We start from the raw sequence: 25,383 nt of genomic DNA on the forward strand, positions 1-25,383 counted from the left end.
GCGTTGTGATTGGCTAGCACTTCATCGAGTCCCGCTCTGATTGGTCCGTGTCGTTTCCGTGGACTCATCAGTTTGTTGTTGACGCTAGTTGCCTGAAATGCTCCTGCATTCGCTGTCACACTCCAGTAAATGTCCTGTTTACCACTTCACCATCTCATACATGATTATATGAGGTAAGATGAACCTGCTTCCTCTTTCAATACGGCTTTACAGTTATATCTTCAGTGTTTTAGCTCCTGTTTTAGAGCTGTTAGCAATAGCAAGTGTGAGGGACTGGCAGAGAATCAGCGCTAATATTAGCTCTCATATTGTCATTATTTATACACTGCATCAACGAAACATGCATTCATACAGAAATAATATAAAAAAATCAAATACCACACCTGGTCAAACATTTGAGCCGTGCAGTTTGTGTTTTTTCCGTGTTTGCATACGGCTAGTTAGCGTCGGTTGCTATTTCTCCCATAGTCGATCATATTTGCTACATGTTTTATTATACATATAAACATACTGTTTAATGACAAATGATGTGTGATTTGAATCAGTGTGAGGGTCAGATGCGGATTAGACTGAACCGATGCATGCGCACATACTAAACATATGGTGTTGTTTTGAGTCTCCTGCTATTCTTCCTTCAATTGTGAGCTTTTATAAAATATATTCAGTGTTTTCTAGGGCCTTCATCTGTTTTAACGAATATAAGTGTCTACTGTAAATACAGTGTCCATGATTGTAAAACATGGCCATAACTGTTGTAATGTAATGTTCACATTGATTTGCAATGAGGCACGTGATCATGTTTTGAATGAAACTCCACAGTTTTCTCTGTTGTTTTCCTTTTTATTATTTGCTGCATTGTTTCTAAGCAAAACTATATCATTTGCAAAGACACACAAAGAAAGAAACCTGCTATTTAAAAGTTTTGAGTGAAAACATTTAGCATAGTGTTAGGTTGAGTTGTTGGCAAATTGACTTTTTCAACATTTTGTAGTCTTGACAAGATTTTTAAGAATCCACTAACGTTAGTGATTGTCTATTTAAGTTGATTTTGTGAATCCCCCCATAAAATTAAATAATTTGTGACAAAATAGTATAGTTTTATTTTACATTGTTGGGCAACCAGTTTAAAATAAAATAATGTAGTGTGGTCACTACTGCACAGTTTGAGTTCATGGGACTGTAGTCGCTAGGCAGATTTGAGTTTCATCTGCTGTTAACATTATTGCCATTATTTGACCTAGTGAGAGCATACAGATCGAACATGAGAGGTCCAAAGAATTCACCCAAAAAACATTGGTGGAATTAGTCTGTCCTGCCAGAAAAAATGTGAAAAAAATTGTGATTGTTGCGGGTAAAAATCCTTGATTTTGCGGCACGTTTTTTTTAAAAATGAGATGGAATATGCAGGATATTTATGCAATTTTATGCAATGAAATTGTGGGAACTTGCAAAAACTGTGGTTTGATGAAAAAGAGAAAAAAACCACCCTGTTCTCTCTAGAATACTACCTTAATGAAAAGAGTCATTCCTTATTACTTCCTATGATACGCAAGCATGTACATCACAGAAAGTGCTGGGAATATTTCAGTTCTCATCTTGTTTTATTTCAGACCTTAATAAACACATGGCTCAATATTGTGATCAAACACATTCTGTAGCTTTACAAAAGGAATATGCTACAACTTCTGTAAAAATGAATAAATAAAATATTTTTTTTTAAATGTGCGCTATAGGGATGCAACAATACAGTTAGTCCACGGTTCAATACATACCTCGGTTTTTAACTACGGTTTTCGGTTTGGTTCGGTTCTGATGGCTTGTCACATGGTTTTTTTGCTATTCTATTTTTAAGCGACAGGAACAGCAAGAGGTTAAGGAGATTTTTTTTATTGCAATACTCTTTCTTTATTTTACTTAACAGGGCTCCAGAGTGCGACTAAATGGTCGCATTTTGCGACTAAAATTTGAGAGTGTGCGACTGAATTTTACATCCAGTCGCACATGTGCGACCAGTAAATTTGCCTGCTGTCGGTACTGGAGAAATTAAGAAAATACACTTACTAATTATAATTGATAGACGTAATGTCTGGCAAATTCTATCTTTGCCAGCCGTTTCTATATGAGATAATATTAAACCATTTGTCCGTGATGCATTTTTGCCATTCGCAATGCAGAAGAGAGAGAAAGCGAGCGAGCACTGTCACAGGAGCTACAGTGAACACAACACCAGTCAGCTTAATGAGTGAGGATGGCCAAGAGAACTACACAAAAGTTTAGTCTTCTTAAACTTTAGGGATGTCCTGTGATATTAATCTAATTTTATTTTCGATTTTGGCTTTCCAGAGTTATAAAAAGATGATATGAGGTAAAACTATTCCTATAGCCGTGTTCCGTCGAGCGCGACATCCTTCCCTTCACAGCCTTGCGCTGTCATTTCTCCTTAAACCTAAACTAAACGTCAGATTCAGTGATTGTTGTAAACTGCAGTTTGTACTGTTGCTAAACTGCGGGATGTGTTTGATAATAAAGAGCTATTAAATGCACAATAATCCGCGCAAGAGACGCTGTTTCCAACTTCAAGGCGGTTTATGTGTGTGTGCTGCGAAATTGACCGATTTGCACATTGTATTTTAGGCTTCGCGTGCGCGTCTAAACCATCAAATAAACAACAAATAGCCGGTGTCAAAATGACCGGATTGGAGAGTAGTTATTTTAACAGTTTATATCTTAAATGGGCGTAAATAGTTTGGAGAAATAGGAGAATATGATATTAGGCTATTAGTTCTACATTCGATCGGTCTTAAAGGGGCAGCGTCTAATAAACCTGCTGACGATTGAGCCATTAATTCGAATCGAACAAAAGGCAAATAGAAAATATTCACATCTCTTGAATTAATAACTTTAGCTTTTATAAGCATTAATCTATCAATTTATACAGTGAAAACTATGCAGTGTTATTTTACATTTCATTGCTTTATTAGATTTCTTTGTAGGTTTGTTCTTTCTAAGTAATATTAATGTTAATGTTAGCAGACCTTCCGAATGCCGGCACACTGGTCCATTTACAAATAGATGTTTTATATTTTTGTTCAAACTTTGCGGTTTCTTTTGCTATAGATATTTTACTTTTCAGATTATAAAGCCATGTTAATTATGTTCTTAATTATGTTTTTTAAATATATAAAGTATAATAAAAAGAACCGGTAAGAATACTGTTAAAGTACCGGATCGATAAGCAGTATCGGTAAGAGTAGTAATACCATTAAAATCTTAACGATACCGATCCCTATTAGTAATACAGTGGAAATTAGTAGATTTGGTTAGCATGTTGATTTACGGTGTGCGCCCCTAAAATTTCTGATTGTGCCCCTAAAATTTTCAGTTGGGGGCCACTGTGCTCCTAGTGAAAAAAGTTAGTCTGGAGCCCTGCTTAAAAGAATTGAAAACCCTTACTTAAAGGAACACTCCACTTTTTTTGAAAATAGGCTCATTTTACAAGTCCCCTAGAGTTAAATAGTTGAGTTTTACCGTTTTTGAATCCATTCAGCCGATCTTTGTATCTGGCGGTAGCACTTTTAGCATAGCTTAGCATACATCATTGATTCTAATCAGGTCATTAGCATCTCATTCAAAAAATGAACAAAGACACTTTCAATATCTTTCCTATTTAAAACTTGACTCTTCTACAGTTACATCGTGTGACCAACTGAAAATGAAAAGTTGCGATTTTCTACACCTATATGGCTAGGAACTACTTTCTCATTCCTGCGTAATAGTCGCAGATCTTTGCGGCCGTACCATGGCTGCAGCGGCTGCTAATATACTTACAATTGAAACTAGTATGATTTAACCCACTGGTAACAAAAAAAGAATAATCTTACAACTGTAAAGTTACATCAACTCCTGAATGTCATGTAACACTGGGAAACTGCTTTGCGCGGCCTTTTGCGCTTACTTTTGTTGGCAAATAAGAATGATTTGCGTGCTTCATCATGGTTTCATCGCGGGGTTTGCAGCTTTTCGATGATGTCGTGTAATTACGTGTAATTATGGCTGCTCTTGTGTGAGGTAAACGCAACATTTTTCAACTTTCTGCTAAGATATATGAGACTTTTTTGCAACGAAACAGCAGGGATTATGAAATCAAGCCCCGCATATTTTGCGCAAAGAAATCAGCAATTTATGCGGTGAAAGTGCGGCGTATTTGAAAAAATGTGGCCCCTGCATAAATATGCAGACTTTAGCTGATTATGCATTGAACTATGCGATCGCATAATCGTGTTTTTCTGGAGGGACTGATTAGTAAATTAATTCTTGGGTCATTCTGTGTCATCTCAACCAGAGGTCCTGGTTCATTTTTTATATATATATATATATATATATATATATATATATATATATATATATATATATATATATATATATATATATATATATATATATATATATATATATATATATATATATATATATATATATATATATATATATATATATATATATATATATATATATATATATATATATATATATATATATATATATATATATATATATATATATATATATATATATATATATATAATATACATTAAGGAAAAACGATCATAAATAGTGATCAAAGCCAAAATATTAAATGTCACAGATGTATATTTACTGTGTAATTCAGTCTTGTAGAGGGGGTCAAAATGACAATGTTCACCTGAGATTCTGAGCCAAATTACAGGGGGGGTAAAAATGACTTTAGAAATATATAAAGACTTTTTTTTAATATTATATAAAAAGTATTTTTGAATATAAAAGTATCAGTTGTATGCAAAATGACCCACATTTGGTATTTGACCACTGAACTTTACCAGTTTACTCATGGAGCCGCATTAAGATCTCCATATTTCTGGGATTGAACCATCGAGGGCCTTTAAAATGGAGATACCAATTACCAAAAGAGAAGTTTCTTAGGAATCAGAATCTAAAAGGATACTCAGAAATCTTTAATATGAGTTACAGGCATTCAAACTTGAGACAAAACACACAAGAAGTGCTTTTCTCCCATGTTTGAGCGTCACCGTTGGCGTATAATGAAACACAGATTGATAAAGTCAACAGATTTCACTAATAGATCTACCAATCTCTGTGTGGAAGTACAATCATGATCCTGCCATCTTTATAAAGTCATTTTTACATGCCTCAAATTTGGCTCCAGATCTCAGGTGAAAATTGTGTTTGGACCCCTCTCTGGATTATTAAGTCAATATACATCCATTACATTTAATATTTTGCCTTTCATCACTATTTATGTTTGTCTTTCTACAGAAAAAATATGAACAAAAGCAAAAATTTGAGCCGCGGGAGTTTCAGAAATGTGGTTGATTTGACCCGGAATGACCCACATACAGATAAAGCGATCAAAACAATCCTTTGAACTCTTTCTGTTAGACTGTATTGCCTCAAACAGTGAGAGTGAATCTGCACCTGCGATACAACACTTTCACTTGCGTTTGCAACATAATGATGCTGTTAACAGGAACCACAGTGAAATGTGTCTAACAAACGTACTTGACAACATCTATATCAGATAGTCTAGCGAATAAAACAGCCTTGAGTAACGTGCAGTCGCCTGTAAGAGCTGAACGCCAGGATCCTGTTTCAATGCTTCAAAGGTACTTAGTTGGCACAAGTATAGAAACATGAATAGCAAGTATAGAAAATGTTCAAACTGGAGACGCTCGGATCAGAAGTTTTGCAGCCGATACGACTACAAATTTCTTGTCATCATGATCACCCGATCTTGTTCATTCAAGCTTTATATAGCCTAAGCAGGGCCGGCGCGTGCCTATAGGCGAACTAGGCAGCCGCCATCCATTCATGAATACAACAGATGATTACTGTTAATGCTGGTGATGGCTAATGATTTTAATGGCCGACAAACGCTTCTGAAAGGTCGGCTTGTGGATGTGAGAGAAAGCGGGGGAGAAGTTTTGTGGCTCACCTTGTTGTGTCCGTAACATCTATTTATTCCAACTAACATTTGGACGTTTAATGACCGTTGAAAAGACGTCCTGTCATGGTTGGAAAAATAGTTCCAAAATGAAAGTTGACTGGACTGAGCATTTCTTAATGCATTTTTTTGGAAATATAATGTTAAAGGGTTAGTTCACCCAAAAATGAAAATTCTGTCATTAATTACTTCCCCTCATGTCGTTCCTCCGTTCATCTTCGGAACAGAAATGAAGATATTTTAGTGTAAATCTGATGCTCTGAAAGGCCTCCATTGGCTCAATGCACTTTACACTCTCAAGACCCTTAAAAGGCACTAAAGACTAAAGTTACAAAGTCCATCTCACTACAGCGGCTCTACAATAACTTTATGAAGAGACGAGAATAGTTTTTGTGCGCAAAAAAACCCTAAATAACGACTTACATAGTGATGACGATTTCAAAACACGGCCTCATGAAGCTTCGAAGCGTAATGAATCAGTGAGTCGATTCAGCAGTTTGAATCGCCAAATTTCAGCAGTTTGGCGGTTTGACATGCGATCAGAATCATCATTCGGCTCACTGATTCATAACGCTTCAAACCGCTGAATCGACTCACTGATTCAAAACGCTTCAAACCGCTGAATCGACTCACTGATTCATAACACTTCGAAGCTTCATGAGGCCGTGTTTTGAAATCGTCATCACTATATAAGTCGTTATGTAGGGTTTTTTTGCGCACAAAAACTATTCTCGCCGATTTATAAAGTTAGTTTAGAACCACTGTAGTGAGATGGACTTTGTAATGACGTCTTTAGTGTCTTTTAAGGGTCTTGAGAGTGTAAAGTTGAGCCAATGGAGGCCTTTCAGAGCATCAGATTTACACTAAAATATCTTCATTTGTGTCTGAAGATGAACGGAGGTCTGATGGGTGTCGAACTGATCCAAACTGCTGAATCGATTTTAGCGGCCGCCAAAACAAATTTTTGTCCCGCCAAAGCCTTATTTGATCAGTTATTGTGCTTTATGATTGGTGTATGACTGCTGCGCTTGCGTTAACTGAGTGACAGAGAGAACGATCAGAGCTCCTCCCTCGCTCACACGCTCTCTGTCTTCAAAATAAGCATTCTTAGCTTTCTAATATTTCACATATTACGTTAATCAAAATCAAAAGGTCGGAAGACCGAATCCATGTTGCACGTGGCGCTATCAGACGATGTTTTCCTTGAATTACCCCTGGGTGTGAATTGCGCTCAAAAAACGTTGACTCCTCTCTAACCAGCCGGTTATGAAGTGTTTTCTCTGTGTTGACAAATCTTTCGCGATGCTCTAACACAGTGGTTCCCAACCACGTTCCTGGAGGACCCCCAACAACAGTGCACATTTTGGATGTGTCCTTTGTCTGACACACCCACATCAGGTCTTGGAGTAGCTACTAATGAGCTGATGACCTGAATCAGGTGTGTTTGATTGAGGAGACATGCAAAATGTGCACTGTTGGGGGTCCTCCAGGAACGTGGTTGGGAACCACTGCTCTAACAGACGGGATTCGCACACAACGCGTCTGCTAATGTCCGATTCGCCACCTAATGACTCCTTTGAACCGAATCATTTCAATGACTGGTTAGAACAACTGAACTGTCCAACACTGAACTCAGGAATCAGTTTAATCATTTACTCGGAACATCTGACATGAGAACACAAGTGTGCTTATTTAGCAAGAGTGGGTGTAAGAGTTAGTTTTAATTATCCACAGTCTTTCAGCTTATTTATGTTCAAAATGTGTAGTAAAAGAAATAGCCTATAATCATTTAGTTTAGACTGGAGTGAGGTGAACCCAGAACAAAGTTGTTGTTAGCTAGCTGATCATTTTATGAAATTGTATATGGCAGAAAATTAGGCTATTTGTTCATTTTTTTAATACTACTTTTTAATACTGATATGATTATATACCAAAACAATTATCTGTAAATAGTGTAAAAATAAGGTATCAAAATAAGATAAGCAAAAATTTATTTGAATTTATTTAAAATGTATTGTCAGTATTGCACTTGCAGATCACGTGGGTAGGGTACTTTTTTACTGTGCGTGTGTGTGTGTGTGTGTGTGTGTGTGTGTGTGTGTGTGTGTGTGTATGGATGACCATGTCTGTCAGCCACCACCGAAGACCATTTTTGACCCAGGAAAAACCCTGACATGTTTTTCCAGTGTTTTTGGACAATGCCTGTGTTTGTTGCAGTCCAATCAAATGATCTCTGAGGACAGGAAAATTGCCCATTTTTGTTTTGTCCATTTAAAGTGTATTTAAATCGTTCTGCTTGAATCATTTTTGGGCTGGTGTTGAGTCAAGCTAAAGGTTCCTTGTGAAATCATTTTATATGGAAAGGCATGTGACCCATTGCCAGCGTATGGGATATGATCTGGCAGGCATGGCTCAATTTAAGGCCAACCGGAAAACAGGCTCCATGAAATCCCTGTAAGGATCACAGGAGTGTGGTTCCCCCTCAACCCAGTGTGTTGTGGCCTGGAGGAGCAGATCACATGGCAGATTTCACATTCTTCAGGCTTTCAGCAGACAGTCATCCAGGCGATCTTCCCATGATGCCCACAATGAGGGGTGGAGGCGCGACTCTCTCGGCCTTGACCTCTCTCATGTGAGTCTGTAATCCTCGCCCGGACTCCCTGAGCCTCTTCGTCTTCATGGCGTTCCTCTTCCTTATCCGTCATTTGAAGGGTTTGACGATGAAGTTATTCATGGTGTCGCAAGCGCTCTTTAACCATCATACATATGTGAGTAAAACTTCTTTACATGTTTTCTGGTTGGAGCTGGGTAGAAAAGTACTACTGCGATGTATAGCAACAACTACATTGGCGGGCGAACTCTTGTGTGGTTGTCATGAAAATGTTACAAATGGAAAAAATTGCAATGATCTTAAGTGTAGTTTCCTAGTAATTTTGGGATGCAATATGTCTTGGATAGTACACAAACAGTTTGTGTGAGACTGGTATTCACACACACACATTTTAAGGAAGCGAGCAGAAGATGTATTTCCCACTTTGCACAAAGTGGGGATTTCCTGCAGTGAGAAACTCAACCAAGACTGGCTCAAAAAGTGCAACTGTAGGTGGAAACGTCTCGATGAAATCCAGTTAGTTGTCGAGTGCTTTGCCTCCGCACAGTCTCTGTTTGCGTGGAGACGATCATGTTTACTGTACGATGGAGTGTCTTGACGTTAATTTCATTTTCAGGATGCCTCGCTGAATTTCATCTGATTGGACAGAGAACGAAGTGAAAGAAAGAGAGCCTTTTTTGTCTGTCTGTCTGTGGAAGAATGTGAGTGTTGTGTCTCTGGAAAAACGTTACTAAGGTGATTGCGTGGGTGCCCATGTCAAAAATAACAACCTCAAGTTTCTGATATTGCTCACGTCCCTCTTCAATGTACATCTGATCACGTAGACCAAGTTCTCTGCACTTTTATCAGTCATGACCCTGTGGGATGGGTTACACATCAAAGTTTAAAGGCCTGTTCACACCAACGCGAATGTTCGGCACAAAAAAAATCAACCCGTGTGATTTGTCTGTTCAGACCAATGTGTAAAAAACAGCAGAAGGGCTAAATGAACATGCACATTTACTCTCTGACAGTAGGATGTGGCGATTATAGCAGAAATACAGCGGTGATGTTTTCAAAAACCTGTTCAGATATATATTTACTATGGATTTTGATTAAATCCATCAAATACAAGAGTACAGTGAAAAGCGAGCCGGTTCTGGATAGGGTTCGGTATCGAACTCTGTACTTTTAAGGGCACCGACCGAATCTTCGGTACTACTGAGTACCGATCCACATTAAATCAGTCGGTACCTGAGAACGCATCTGGAGATATAGACGAGTGTCTATGAAGATAAATCCGCAAAAAGATGATTTAAATATGAATCCTGCGTGTCTCTGTGCGAATGAATGGAGCAGAGGCGTGGTTTAATTTACCACACACACACACACACACACACACACACACACGACAGTCGCATGTTTCCATCTCTGCTGTCTCATATGAGGACATGAATGCACGAACGTCATCTCCAGAGCCATTGAGTCACTTTATGAACATTTTACCGTTTAATTTGAGAAAAAACAGCATCATATAAACACTCACAAACTCAAAGGTTTATCTTGACTAATATATCACTGTTGTACAGTAGAATTTAGATACGTCTCACTGTAATAATACTACTAACACTAATGTAATAACAATACATTATTAATACTTTATTTTTTAAGTAATAAATTAAAAATGTTCTTAATGTTTTATTTTTAACCATATATAGCTCAGTTGTGCAGCACTATGTTTGACAAAAAATGTTTAATTAAATTAAAAGATAAATAAAATTAATGTCTTTTGTCTTCATTTGATTACCAGAAAATACACAACACATCATTTGTGGGAAATCTTTTCATAGAAATTAAATTAAAAAGAAAAAAAAAAAGTTAAGATGTTTTTTTTATTAACTTTAGCCTACTATTTACTAGTAAATATTACAGTATAAAAACATCACAAACAATGACAGACAGAGACCAGGGCAGCTCTGGCATAATCTCAATAACACTTCTATAAATGTTCTTTACAGTTATTGATGTAAACATCCCTAAAGTACCGAAAAAGGGTACGGGTTAAAATGTGAACGCCAACCCTAGTTCTGGATTGTTCCTCTGCTATTTACTCTCTTAAGCTTGGACAGATGCACTTTTATGATGGATCGTTGCACTTTTATGATGGACAGATGCACTTTTATGATGGACAGATGCACTTTTATGATGGATAGATGCAGTTTTATGATGGATCGTTGCACTTTTATGATGGATCGATGCACTTTTATGATGGACAGATGCACTTTTATGATGGATCGTTGCACTTTTATGATGGATCGATGCACTTTTATGATGGATGGATGCACTTTTATAATGGATGGATGCACTTTTATGATGGACAGATGCACTTTTATGATGGACAGATGCACTTTTATGATGGACAGATGCACTTTTATGATGGACAGATGCACTTTTATAATGGATGGATGCACTTTTATAATGGATGGATGCACTTTTATAATGGATGGATGCACTTTTATAATGGATAGATGCACTTTTATAATGGATGGATGCACTTTTATAATGGATCGATGCACTTTTATAATGGATAGATGCACTTTTATAATGGACGGATGCACTTTTATAATGGACGGATGCACTTTTATGATGGATAGATGCACTTTTATGATGGATCGTTGCACTTTTATGATGGATCGATGCACTTTTATAATGGATGGATGCACTTTTATAATGGACGGATGCACTTTTATAATGGACAGATGCACTTTTATGATGGATAGATGCACTTTTATGATGGATAGATGCACTTTTATGATGGATCGTTGCACTTTTATGATGGATAGATGCACTTTTATGATGGATGGATGCACTTTTATAATGGACGGATGCACTTTTATAATGGACAGATGCACTTTTATGATGGATAGATGCACTTTTATGATGGATAGATGCACTTTTATGATGGATCGTTGCACTTTTATGATGGATAGATGCACTTTTATGATGGATCGTTGCACTTTTATAATGGATAGATGCACTTTTATGGTGGATCGTTGCACTTTTATGATGGATCGATGCACTTTTATAATGGATGGATGCACTTTTATAATGGATGGATGCACTTTTATAATGGATGGATGCACTTTTATAATGGATGGATGCACTTTTATAATGGATGGATGCACTTTTATAATGGATGGATGCACTTTTATAATGGATGGATGCACTTTTATAATGGATGGATGCACTTTTATAATGGATAGATGCACTTTTATGATGGATCGTTGCACTTTTATGATGGATCGATGCACTTTTATAATGGATCGATGCACTTTTATAATGGATGGATGCACTTTTATAATGGATGGATGCACTTTTATAATGGATGGATGCACTTTTATAATGGATGGATGCACTTTTATAATGGATGGATGCACTTTTATAATGGACGGATGCACTTTTATGATGGATAGATGCACTTTTATGATGGATCGTTGCACTTTTATAATGGATAGATGCACTTTTATGATGGATCGTTGCACTTTTATGATGGATAGATGCACTTTTATGATGGATCGTTGCACTTTTATGATGGACAGATGCACTTTTATAATGGACAGATGCACTTTTATGATGGATAGATGCACTTTTATGATGGATAGATGAACTTTTATGATGGATCGTTGCACTTTTATGATGGATAGATGCACTTTTATGATGGATCGTTGCACTTTTATGATGGACAGATGCACTTGTATAATGGACAGATGCACTTTTATGATGGATAGATGCACTTTTATGATGGATAGATGCACTTTTATGATGGATCGTTGCACTTTTATGATGGATAGATGCACTTTTATAATGGATCGTTGCACTTTTATAATGGATAGATGCACTTTTATGATGGATCGTTGCACTTTTATGATGGATAGATGCACTTTTATGATGGATCGTTGCACTTTTATAATGGATAGATGCACTTTTATAATGGATAGATGCACTTTTATGATGGATCGATGCACTTTTATGATGGATCGATGCACTTTTATAATGGATGGATGCACTTTTATGATGGATCGTTGCACTTTTATAATGGATGGATGCACTTTTATGATGGATCGATGCACTTTTATAATGGATGGATGCACTTTTATGATGGATCGATGCACTTTTATAATGGATGGATGCACTTTTATGATGGATCGTTGCACTTTTATGATGGATCGTTTCACTTTTATGATGGATGGATGCACTTTTATGATGGATCGTTGCACTTTTATGATGGATCGTTTCACTTTTATGATGGATATATGCACTTTTATGATGGATCGTTGCACTTTTATGATGGATAGATGCACTTTTATGATGGATGGATGGATGCACTTTTATGATGGATGGATGCACTTTTATGATGGATCGTTGCACTTTTATAATGTATCGATGCACTTTTATAATGGATGGATGCACTTTTATGATGGATCGTTGCACTTTTATGATGGATCGTTTCACTTTTATGATGGATGGATGCACTTTTATGATGGATGGATGCACTTTTATGATGGATGGATGCACTTTTATGATGTATCGATGCACTTTTATAATGGATGGATGCACTTTTATGATGGATCGTTGCACTTTTATGATGGATCGTTTCACTTTTATGATGGATGGATGCACTTTTATGATGGATCGATGCACTTTTATAATGGATGGATGCACTTTTATGATGGATCGATGCACTTTTATGATGGATCGTTGCACTTTTATAATGGATGGATGCACTTTTATGATGGATCGTTGCACTTTTATGATGTATCGATGCACTTTTATAATGGATGGATGCACTTTTATGATGGATCGATGCACTTTTATAATGGATGGATGCACTTTTATGATGGATCGTTGCACTTTTATGATGTATCGATGCACTTTTATAATGGATGGATGCACTTTTATAATGGACGGATGCACTTTTATAATGGACAGATGCACTTTTATGATGGATAGATGCACTTTTATGATGGATAGATGCACTTTTATGATGGATCGTTGCACTTTTATGATGGATCGATGCACTTTTATAATGGATCGATGCACTTTTATAATGGATGGATGCACTTTTATAATGGATGGATGCACTTTTATAATGGATCGATGCACTTTTATAATGGATGGATGCACTTTTATAATGGATGGATGCACTTTTATAATGGATGGATGCACTTTTATAATGGATAGATGCACTTTTATGATGGATCGATGCACTTTTATAATGGATCGATGCACTTTTATAATGGATGGATGCACTTTTATAATGGATGGATGCACTTTTATGATGGATCGTTGCACTTTTATGATGGATCGATGCACTTTTATAATGGATCGATGCACTTTTATAATGGATGGATGCACTTTTATAATGGATAGATGCACTTTTATGATGGATCGTTGCACTTTTATGATGGATCGATGCACTTTTATAATGGATCGATGCACTTTTATAATGGATGGATGCACTTTTATAATGGATCGATGCACTTTTATAATGGATAGATGCACTTTTATAATGGATGGATGCACTTTTATAATGGATGGATGCACTTTTATAATGGATGGATGCACTTTTATAATGGATGGATGCACTTTTATAATGGATGGATGCACTTTTATAATGGATAGATGCACTTTTATGATGGATCGTTGCACTTTTATGATGGATCGATGCACTTTTATAATGGATCGATGCACTTTTATAATGGATGGATGCACTTTTATAATGGATAGATGCACTTTTATGATGGATCGTTGCACTTTTATGATGGATCGATGCACTTTTATAATGGATCGATGCACTTTTATAATGGATGGATGCACTTTTATAATGGATCGATGCACTTTTATAATGGATGGATGCACTTTTATAATGGATGGATGCACTTTTATAATGGATGGATGCACTTTTATAATGGATGGATGCACTTTTATAATGGATGGATGCACTTTTATAATGGACGGATGCACTTTTATGATGGATAGATGCACTTTTATGATGGATCGTTGCACTTTTATAATGGATAGATGCACTTTTATGATGGATCGTTGCACTTTTATGATGGATAGATGCACTTTTATGATGGATCGTTGCACTTTTATGATGGACAGATGCACTTTTATAATGGACAGATGCACTTTTATGATGGATAGATGCACTTTTATGATGGATAGATGAACTTTTATGATGGATCGTTGCACTTTTATGATGGATAGATGCACTTTTATGATGGATCGTTGCACTTTTATGATGGACAGATGCACTTGTATAATGGACAGATGCACTTTTATGATGGATAGATGCACTTTTATGATGGATAGATGCACTTTTATGATGGATCGTTGCACTTTTATGATGGATAGATGCACTTTTATGATGGATCGTTGCACTTTTATAATGGATAGATGCACTTTTATGATGGATCGTTGCACTTTTATGATGGATAGATGCACTTTTATGATGGATCGTTGCACTTTTATAATGGATAGATGCACTTTTATAATGGATAGATGCACTTTTATGATGGATCGATGCACTTTTATGATGGATCGATGCACTTTTATAATGGATGGATGCACTTTTATGATGGATCGTTGCACTTTTATAATGGATGGATGCACTTTTATGATGGATCGATGCACTTTTATAATGGATGGATGCACTTTTATCATGGATCGATGCACTTTTATAATGGATGGATGCACTTTTATGATGGATCGTTGCACTTTTATGATGGATCGTTTCACTTTTATGATGGATGGATGCACTTTTATGATGGATCGTTGCACTTTTATGATGGATCGTTTCACTTTTATGATGGATATATGCACTTTTATGATGGATCGTTGCACTTTTATGATGGATAGATGCACTTTTATGATGGATGGATGGATGCACTTTTATGATGGATGGATGCACTTTTATGATGGATGGATGCACTTTTATGATGGATCGTTGCACTTTTATAATGTATCGATGCACTTTTATAATGGATGGATGCACTTTTATGATGGATCGTTGCACTTTTATGATGGATCGTTTCACTTTTATGATGGATGGATGCACTTTTATGATGGATGGATGCACTTTTATGATGGATGGATGCACTTTTATGATGTATCGATGCACTTTTATAATGGATGGATGCACTTTTATGATGGATCGTTGCACTTTTATGATGGATCGTTTCACTTTTATGATGGATGGATGCACTTTTATGATGGATCGATGCACTTTTATAATGGATGGATGCACTTTTATAATGGATGGATGCACTTTTATGATGGATCGATGCACTTTTATGATGGATCGTTGCACTTTTATAATGGATGGATGCACTTTTATGATGGATCGTTGCACTTTTATGATGTATCGATGCACTTTTATAATGGATGGATGCACTTTTATGATGGATCGATGCACTTTTATAATGGATGGATGCACTTTTATGATGGATCGTTGCACTTTTATGATGTATCGATGCACTTTTATAATGGATGGATGCACTTTTATAATGGATAGATGCACTTTTATAATGGATGGATGCACTTTTATGATGGATGGATGCACTTTTATGATGGATCGTTGCACTTTTATGATGGATCGTTTCACTTTTATGATGGATATATGCACTTTTATGATGGATCGTTGCACTTTTATGATGGATAGATGCACTTTTATGATGGATGGATGGATGCACTTTTATGATGGATGGATGCACTTTTATGATGGATCGTTGCACTTTTATAATGTATCGATGCACTTTTATAATGGATGGATGCACTTTTATGATGGATCGTTGCACTTTTATGATGGATCGTTTCACTTTTATGATGGATGGATGCACTTTTATGATGGATGGATGCACTTTTATGATGGATGGATGCACTTTTATGATGTATCGATGCACTTTTATAATGGATGGATGCACTTTTATGATGGATCGTTGCACTTTTATGATGGATCGTTTCACTTTTATGATGGATGGATGCACTTTTATGATGGATCGATGCACTTTTATAATGGATGGATGCACTTTTATGATGGATCGATGCACTTTTATGATGGATCGTTGCACTTTTATAATGGATGGATGCACTTTTATGATGGATCGTTGCACTTTTATGATGTATCGATGCACTTTTATAATGGATGGATGCACTTTTATGATGGATCGATGCACTTTTATAATGGATGGATGCACTTTTATGATGGATCGTTGCACTTTTATGATGTATCGATGCACTTTTATAATGGATGGATGCACTTTTATAATGGACGGATGCACTTTTATAATGGACAGATGCACTTTTATGATGGATAGATGCACTTTTATGATGGATAGATGCACTTTTATGATGGATCGTTGCACTTTTATGATGGATCGATGCACTTTTATAATGGATCGATGCACTTTTATAATGGATGGATGCACTTTTATAATGGATGGATGCACTTTTATAATGGATCGATGCACTTTTATAATGGATGGATGCACTTTTATAATGGATGGATGCACTTTTATAATGGATGGATGCACTTTTATAATGGATAGATGCACTTTTATGATGGATCGATGCACTTTTATAATGGATCGATGCACTTTTATAATGGATGGATGCACTTTTATAATGGATGGATGCACTTTTATGATGGATCGTTGCACTTTTATGATGGATCGATGCACTTTTATAATGGATCGATGCACTTTTATAATGGATGGATGCACTTTTATAATGGATAGATGCACTTTTATGATGGATCGTTGCACTTTTATGATGGATCGATGCACTTTTATAATGGATCGATGCACTTTTATAATGGATGGATGCACTTTTATAATGGATCGATGCACTTTTATAATGGATAGATGCACTTTTATAATGGATGGATGCACTTTTATAATGGATGGATGCACTTTTATAATGGATGGATGCACTTTTATAATGGATGGATGCACTTTTATAATGGATGGATGCACTTTTATAATGGATAGATGCACTTTTATGATGGATCGTTGCACTTTTATGATGGATCGATGCACTTTTATAATGGATCGATGCACTTTTATAATGGATGGATGCACTTTTATAATGGATAGATGCACTTTTATGATGGATCGTTGCACTTTTATGATGGATCGATGCACTTTTATAATGGATCGATGCACTTTTATAATGGATGGATGCACTTTTATAATGGATCGATGCACTTTTATAATGGATGGATGCACTTTTATAATGGATGGATGCACTTTTATAATGGATGGATGCACTTTTATAATGGATGGATGCACTTTTATAATGGATGGATGCACTTTTATAATGGACGGATGCACTTTTATGATGGATAGATGCACTTTTATGATGGATCGTTGCACTTTTATAATGGATAGATGCACTTTTATGATGGATCGTTGCACTTTTATGATGGATAGATGCACTTTTATGATGGATCGTTGCACTTTTATGATGGACAGATGCACTTTTATAATGGACAGATGCACTTTTATGATGGATAGATGCACTTTTATGATGGATAGATGAACTTTTATGATGGATCGTTGCACTTTTATGATGGATAGATGCACTTTTATGATGGATCGTTGCACTTTTATGATGGACAGATGCACTTGTATAATGGACAGATGCACTTTTATGATGGATAGATGCACTTTTATGATGGATAGATGCACTTTTATGATGGATCGTTGCACTTTTATGATGGATAGATGCACTTTTATGATGGATCGTTGCACTTTTATAATGGATAGATGCACTTTTATGATGGATCGTTGCACTTTTATGATGGATAGATGCACTTTTATGATGGATCGTTGCACTTTTATAATGGATAGATGCACTTTTATAATGGATAGATGCACTTTTATGATGGATCGATGCACTTTTATGATGGATCGATGCACTTTTATAATGGATGGATGCACTTTTATGATGGATCGTTGCACTTTTATAATGGATGGATGCACTTTTATGATGGATCGATGCACTTTTATAATGGATGGATGCACTTTTATCATGGATCGATGCACTTTTATAATGGATGGATGCACTTTTATGATGGATCGTTGCACTTTTATGATGGATCGTTTCACTTTTATGATGGATGGATGCACTTTTATGATGGATCGTTGCACTTTTATGATGGATCGTTTCACTTTTATGATGGATATATGCACTTTTATGATGGATCGTTGCACTTTTATGATGGATAGATGCACTTTTATGATGGATGGATGGATGCACTTTTATGATGGATGGATGCACTTTTATGATGGATGGATGCACTTTTATGATGGATCGTTGCACTTTTATAATGTATCGATGCACTTTTATAATGGATGGATGCACTTTTATGATGGATCGTTGCACTTTTATGATGGATCGTTTCACTTTTATGATGGATGGATGCACTTTTATGATGGATGGATGCACTTTTATGATGGATGGATGCACTTTTATGATGTATCGATGCACTTTTATAATGGATGGATGCACTTTTATGATGGATCGTTGCACTTTTATGATGGATCGTTTCACTTTTATGATGGATGGATGCACTTTTATGATGGATCGATGCACTTTTATAATGGATGGATGCACTTTTATAATGGATGGATGCACTTTTATGATGGATCGATGCACTTTTATGATGGATCGTTGCACTTTTATAATGGATGGATGCACTTTTATGATGGATCGTTGCACTTTTATGATGTATCGATGCACTTTTATAATGGATGGATGCACTTTTATGATGGATCGATGCACTTTTATAATGGATGGATGCACTTTTATGATGGATCGTTGCACTTTTATGATGTATCGATGCACTTTTATAATGGATGGATGCACTTTTATAATGGATAGATGCACTTTTATAATGGATGGATGCACTTTTATGATGGATGGATGCACTTTTATGATGGATCGATGCACTTTTATAATGGACAGATGCACTTTTATGATGGATCGTTGCACTTTTATGATGGATAGATGCACTTTTATGATGGATGGATGCACTTTTATAATGGATCGTTGCACTTTTATGATGTATCGATGCACTTTTATAATGGATGGATGCACTTTTATAATGGATCGTTGCACTTTTATGATGTATCGATGCACTTTTATAATGGATGGATGCACTTTTATGATGGATCGATGCACTTTTATAATGGATGGATGCACTTTAATGATGGATCGTTGCACTTTTATGATGTATCGATGCACTTTTATGATGTATCGATGCACTTTTATAATGGATCGATGCACTTTTATGATGGATAGATGCACTTTTATAATGGATGGATGCACTTTTATAATGGATGGATGCACTTTTATAATGGATGGATGCACTTTTATGATGGATCGATGCACTTTTATGATGGATCGTTGCACTTTTATGATGGATGGATAGATGCACTTTTATGATGGAGCGATGCACTTTTATAATGGATGGATGCACTTTTATAATGGATGGATGCACTTTTATAATGGATGGATGCACTTTTATAATGGATGGATGCACTTTTATAATGGATGGATGCACTTTTATGATGGATCGATGCACTTTTATAATGGATGGATGCACTTTTATGATGGATCGATGCACTTTTATAATGGACAGATGCACTTTTATGATGGATCGTTGCACTTTTATGATGGATAGATGCACTTTTATGATGGATGGATGGATGGATGGATGCACTTTTATGATGGATGGATGCACTTTTATGATGGATGGATGCACTTTTATGATGGATCGATGCACTTTTATGATGGATCGATGCACTTTTATAATGGATGGATGCACTTTTATGATGGATGGATGGATGCACTTTTATAATGGATGGATGCACTTTTATAATGGATGGATGCACTTTTATGATGGATAGATGCACTTTTATAATGGATGGATGCACTTTTATAATGGATGGATGCACTTTGATAATGGGTGGATGCACTTTTATGATGGATGGATGGATGCACTTTTATGATGGATGGATGCACTTTTATGATGGATGGATGCACTTTTATGATGGATGGATGCACTTTTATGATGGATCGATGCACTTTTATAATGGACGGATGCACTTTTATGATGGACGGATGCACTTTTATGATGGACAGATGCACTTTTATAATGGATGGATGCACTTTTATAATGGATGAATGCACTTTTATAATGGATAGATGCACTTTTATGATGGATGGATGCACTTTTATAATGGATGGATGCACTTTTATAATGGATGGATGCACTTTTATAATGGATGGATGCACTTTGATAATGGATGGATGCACTTTTATGATGGATGGATGGATGCACTTTTATGATGGATGGATGCACTTTTATGATGGATGGATGCACTTTTATAATGGATGGATGCACTTTGATAATGGATGGATGCACTTTTATGATGGATGGATGGATGCACTTTTATGATGGATGGATGCACTTTTATAATGGATGGATGCACTTTTATAATGGATGGATGCACTTTGATAATGGATGGATGCACTTTTATGATGGATGGATGCACTTTTATGATGGATGGATGCACTTTTATGATGGATGGATGCACTTTGATAATGGATGGATGCACTTTTATGATGGATGGATGGATGCACTTTTATGATGGATGGATGCACTTTTATAATGGATGGATGCACTTTTATAATGGATGGATGCACTTTGATAATGGATGGATGCACTTTTATGATGGATGGATGGATGCACTTTTATGATGGATGGATGCACTTTTATAATGGATGGATGCACTTTTATAATGGATGGATGGACTTTGATAATGGATGGATGCACTTTTATGATGGATGGATGGATGCACTTTTATGATGGATGGATGCACTTTTATGATGGATAGATGCACTTTTATGATGGATCGTTGCACTTTTATGATGGACAGATGCACTTTTATGATGGATCGTTGCACTTTTATGATGGACAGATGCACTTTTATGATGGATAGATGCACTTTTATGATGGATAGATGAACTTTTATGATGGATCGTTGCACTTTTATGATGGATAGATGCACTTTTATGATGGATCGTTGCACTTTTATGATGGACAGATGCACTTGTATAATGGACAGATGCACTTTTATGATGGATAGATGCACTTTTATGATGGATAGATGCACTTTTATGATGGATCGTTGCACTTTTATGATGGATAGATGCACTTTTATGATGGATCGTTGCACTTTTATAATGGATAGATGCACTTTTATGATGGATCGTTGCACTTTTATGATGGATAGATGCACTTTTATGATGGATCGTTGCACTTTTATAATGGATAGATGCACTTTTATAATGGATAGATGCACTTTTATGATGGATCGATGCACTTTTATGATGGATCGATGCACTTTTATAATGGATGGATGCACTTTTATGATGGATCGTTGCACTTTTATAATGGATGGATGCACTTTTATGATGGATCGATGCACTTTTATAATGGATGGATGCACTTTTATCATGGATCGATGCACTTTTATAATGGATGGATGCACTTTTATGATGGATCGTTGCACTTTTATGATGGATCGTTTCACTTTTATGATGGATGGATGCACTTTTATGATGGATCGTTGCACTTTTATGATGGATCGTTTCACTTTTATGATGGATATATGCACTTTTATGATGGATCGTTGCACTTTTATGATGGATAGATGCACTTTTATGATGGATGGATGGATGCACTTTTATGATGGATGGATGCACTTTTATGATGGATGGATGCACTTTTATGATGGATCGTTGCACTTTTATAATGTATCGATGCACTTTTATAATGGATGGATGCACTTTTATGATGGATCGTTGCACTTTTATGATGGATCGTTTCACTTTTATGATGGATGGATGCACTTTTATGATGGATGGATGCACTTTTATGATGGATGGATGCACTTTTATGATGTATCGATGCACTTTTATAATGGATGGATGCACTTTTATGATGGATCGTTGCACTTTTATGATGGATCGTTTCACTTTTATGATGGATGGATGCACTTTTATGATGGATCGATGCACTTTTATAATGGATGGATGCACTTTTATAATGGATGGATGCACTTTTATGATGGATCGATGCACTTTTATGATGGATCGTTGCACTTTTATAATGGATGGATGCACTTTTATGATGGATCGTTGCACTTTTATGATGTATCGATGCACTTTTATAATGGATGGATGCACTTTTATGATGGATCGATGCACTTTTATAATGGATGGATGCACTTTTATGATGGATCGTTGCACTTTTATGATGTATCGATGCACTTTTATAATGGATGGATGCACTTTTATAATGGATAGATGCACTTTTATAATGGATGGATGCACTTTTATGATGGATGGATGCACTTTTATGATGGATCGATGCACTTTTATAATGGACAGATGCACTTTTATGATGGATCGTTGCACTTTTATGATGGATAGATGCACTTTTATGATGGATGGATGCACTTTTATAATGGATCGTTGCACTTTTATGATGTATCGATGCACTTTTATAATGGATGGATGCACTTTTATAATGGATCGTTGCACTTTTATGATGTATCGATGCACTTTTATAATGGATGGATGCACTTTTATGATGGATCGATGCACTTTTATAATGGATGGATGCACTTTAATGATGGATCGTTGCACTTTTATGATGTATCGATGCACTTTTATGATGTATCGATGCACTTTTATAATGGATCGATGCACTTTTATGATGGATAGATGCACTTTTATAATGGATGGATGCACTTTTATAATGGATGGATGCACTTTTATAATGGATGGATGCACTTTTATGATGGATCGATGCACTTTTATGATGGATCGTTGCACTTTTATGATGGATGGATAGATGCACTTTTATGATGGAGCGATGCACTTTTATAATGGATGGATGCACTTTAATGATGGATCGTTGCACTTTTATGATGTATCGATGCACTTTTATGATGTATCGATGCACTTTTATAATGGATCGATGCACTTTTATGATGGATAGATGCACTTTTATAATGGATGGATGCACTTTTATAATGGATGGATGCACTTTTATAATGGATGGATGCACTTTTATGATGGATCGATGCACTTTTATGATGGATCGTTGCACTTTTATGATGGATGGATAGATGCACTTTTATGATGGAGCGATGCACTTTTATAATGGATGGATGCACTTTTATAATGGATGGATGCACTTTTATAATGGATGGATGCACTTTTATAATGGATGGATGCACTTTTATAATGGATGGATGCACTTTTATGATGGATCGATGCACTTTTATAATGGATGGATGCACTTTTATGATGGATCGATGCACTTTTATAATGGACAGATGCACTTTTATGATGGATCGTTGCACTTTTATGATGGATAGATGCACTTTTATGATGGATGGATGGATGGATGGATGCACTTTTATGATGGATGGATGCACTTTTATGATGGATGGATGCACTTTTATGATGGATCGATGCACTTTTATGATGGATCGATGCACTTTTATAATGGATGGATGCACTTTTATGATGGATGGATGGATGCACTTTTATAATGGATGGATGCACTTTTATAATGGATGGATGCACTTTTATGATGGATAGATGCACTTTTATAATGGATGGATGCACTTTTATAATGGATGGATGCACTTTGATAATGGGTGGATGCACTTTTATGATGGATGGATGGATGCACTTTTATGATGGATGGATGCACTTTTATGATGGATGGATGCACTTTTATGATGGATGGATGCACTTTTATGATGGATCGATGCACTTTTATAATGGACGGATGCACTTTTATGATGGACGGATGCACTTTTATGATGGACAGATGCACTTTTATAATGGATGGATGCACTTTTATAATGGATGAATGCACTTTTATAATGGATAGATGCACTTTTATGATGGATGGATGCACTTTTATAATGGATGGATGCACTTTTATAATGGATGGATGCACTTTTATAATGGATGGATGCACTTTGATAATGGATGGATGCACTTTTATGATGGATGGATGGATGCACTTTTATGATGGATGGATGCACTTTTATGATGGATGGATGCACTTTTATAATGGATGGATGCACTTTGATAATGGATGGATGCACTTTTATGATGGATGGATGGATGCACTTTTATGATGGATGGATGCACTTTTATAATGGATGGATGCACTTTTATAATGGATGGATGCACTTTGATAATGGATGGATGCACTTTTATGATGGATGGATGCACTTTTATGATGGATGGATGCACTTTTATGATGGATGGATGCACTTTGATAATGGATGGATGCACTTTTATGATGGATGGATGGATGCACTTTTATGATGGATGGATGCACTTTTATAATGGATGGATGCACTTTTATAATGGATGGATGCACTTTGATAATGGATGGATGCACTTTTATGATGGATGGATGGATGCACTTTTATGATGGATGGATGCACTTTTATAATGGATGGATGCACTTTTATAATGGATGGATGCACTTTGATAATGGATGGATGCACTTTTATGATGGATGGATGGATGCACTTTTATGATGGATGGATGCACTTTTATGATGGATAGATGCACTTTTATGATGGATAGATGCACTTTTATAATGGATCGATGCACTTTTATAATGGATGGA

General features: G+C 36.2%; 1 protein-coding gene across 2 annotated transcripts in view; it reads left to right on the forward strand.

Moving 5' to 3' along the window:
- The first annotated feature begins 61 nt into the window (after positions 1-61).
- The window catches only part of ankrd27 (ankyrin repeat domain 27 (VPS9 domain)), a 98,961-nt gene continuing 73,639 nt past the window's right edge, over positions 62-25,383 (forward strand). Inside the window, exon 1 of one of the 2 annotated variants that reach the window (XM_079809905.1) lies at positions 62-173. The gene's annotated coding sequence lies outside the window, so the exon portion shown is untranslated. The remainder of the gene's footprint in view (positions 174-25,383) is intronic. The other variant, XM_079809906.1, reaches the window with a different exon arrangement.

The sequence above is a fragment of the Gobio gobio genome, assembly GCF_949357685.1.
Source record: "Gobio gobio genome assembly, chromosome: 25".
Lineage (NCBI taxonomy): Eukaryota > Metazoa > Chordata > Actinopteri > Cypriniformes > Gobionidae > Gobio > Gobio gobio.